This window comes from Penaeus monodon, chromosome 30 (assembly GCF_015228065.2).
Source record: "Penaeus monodon isolate SGIC_2016 chromosome 30, NSTDA_Pmon_1, whole genome shotgun sequence".
NCBI lineage: Eukaryota > Metazoa > Arthropoda > Malacostraca > Decapoda > Penaeidae > Penaeus > Penaeus monodon.
In genome coordinates this window covers 10,903,484-10,903,940 of record NC_051415.1, presented here as the reverse complement: position 1 = coordinate 10,903,940, position 457 = coordinate 10,903,484, and the positions used below count along the sequence as shown (strand labels likewise).

General features: G+C 42.0%; 1 pseudogene; it reads left to right on the top strand.

The window, feature by feature from the left end:
• Positions 1 to 457, top strand: part of LOC119592349 — a 5,899-nt pseudogene that overhangs the window by 701 nt on the left and 4,741 nt on the right.

Sequence of the window (457 nt, the reverse complement as noted above, 5' to 3'; positions counted from 1 at the left end):
AGCACATGTATGTCTTCATGACCTATTATCCTTTTTACCCTAGCTTCACCACATACGATCGTTTCCCTCACAACGTTTCTCTTTGCGTATTCCCATTCCGTATCACCATCCATTCACATCCGCCGCCTCGCAATGTATAAACTTCCTCTTTATGGTTTCCACCTCCTTGCCTCTTCCCGCCTTCGGTCTGACGTTCTCGCTTTGTGCACCACTGCTTTGCCTTTCTTTGACATGCTATTTTCTCGTTGTTTTCATCTGACTGACATCGATAATTTTTTTTTCTTGCATTAACTTTATGGGATTTTATGTAAGAACTCCTATATTCGCGATGCATGAAAATATCGGTTTCTTATGGGCAATTTGCGTGGTTATGGAGAAACTCTACGGAAGAAGACGGCCCCATTTTACTATCATCTGCCCCGAGATCTTTGTGTTGGCTCTGGAAATATAATTAATC